The sequence below is a fragment of the Schistocerca americana genome, chromosome 2 (genome assembly GCF_021461395.2).
Source record: "Schistocerca americana isolate TAMUIC-IGC-003095 chromosome 2, iqSchAmer2.1, whole genome shotgun sequence".
Classification (NCBI taxonomy): Eukaryota; Metazoa; Arthropoda; class Insecta; order Orthoptera; family Acrididae; genus Schistocerca; species Schistocerca americana.
In genome coordinates, this window is record NC_060120.1 from 732,757,649 (window position 1) to 732,759,023 (window position 1,375).

The 1,375-nt window shown below is 42.8% G+C and overlaps 1 non-coding gene across 1 annotated transcript; it reads right to left on the minus strand.

Moving 5' to 3' along the window:
• Nucleotides 1-698: 698 nt before the first annotated feature.
• Trnas-uga lies at nt 699-772 on the minus strand. Its single transcript has one exon. It is a non-coding gene; the product is annotated as a tRNA-Ser (tRNA).
• Between the last annotated feature and the right edge of the window lie 603 nt (nt 773-1,375).

The following is a 1,375-nucleotide window of genomic DNA, read 5'->3' on the forward strand; positions in this document are numbered from 1 at the left end:
GTCCACTGGAATCAAATTAACAGCCATATATCAGTGATGAAGTCTTCTTGGGTTATCAACTGAGTCAAGGTGATGTTCTGTAGCAACGTTTCAACAAGTTCCCTACTTGTCATCTTCGGGCGAAGTGTCAGGCTCATGTCCTGGCACACTTGAAACCAAAAGTGTTCTACTGCTATGTGGATGACACATTCATGATTTGGTTGCACGGTGAAGAAAATCTACAAGAATTTCTCAATCACCTCACTGGCATACATGACAAAATTAAAGTCACCATAGAGGCAGAAGAAAACAGATGTCTGCCTTCCCTTGACATCATGATGAAAAAGAAGACTGATGACATGCTAGGTCATTCTGTTTACAGGAAGAAGGCACAGACTGACCTGTACCTTAACACCAGTAGCTGTCACCATCCAGCACAACACAAATCCATGCTCACCATCTTGATGCACAGAGTATAACACATATGTGGCAGGGAGAGCCTACCTGCCAAACTCCACCACTTGAGAAAAACTTTTTGTGAGAATGGCCATTCTGAGATGCAGATAAGATGTGCTTTGCAGTGGTGATGGAATATTGTGACTGAATTACATTGTATACAAAGCCAAACATTTGTATAGCTCATGGTACTTTGGAGGGCCTAAGAGCACAAATTACATGTGTACAAGGAGTGGCTGAAACTTCTTGGCAGATTAAAACTGTGTGCCGGACCAAGACTCGAACTTGGGACCTTTGCCTTTCATGGGCAAGCGCTCTACCACTGAGCTACCCAGGCACGACTCACGCCCTGTCCTCACAGGTTTAATTCCACCAGTACCTCGTCTCCTAGGCAAAGGTCCCGAGTTCGAGTCTCGGTCTGGCACACAGTTTTAATCTGCCAGGAAGTTTCATATCAGTGCACACTCTGCTGTAGAGTGAAAATTTCATTCAAGGAGTGGCTAGTTTGACCAAACACATACTGAGGACTGATATTTTACAATTTCTTTGCCTTAGCTGTGCAAACAGCCACAACCAAGAGTCCTTATCAGTGACAGTCTCTCAAACCATTTTTGTGGTGCTGTTTTGACATCTTGTGGAGATAACAGAACCATATTTATGATGCTTCCCAAACACTCAACTCATCTGGCCCAGCCTCTAGGGGATACCTTTTTTAAAACTTTGAAAAATAATTTGAGATCGCTGTTTCAAAAGTTGAGAAATCAGTCTGCTGCCTAACAAATGAGTGATGCAAATACTGTTAGAACTGATGAAAACAGAGACGACTCTATAAAAGGTCTGCTTCAATAGCTCTGTTAGGCAAAAGAAGAGCCAAGACTAAGAACTAGCTGGAAAGAAAAGTTCCAGGTTGAACCATGAAGGTGTATCAAAGATGTCGGAA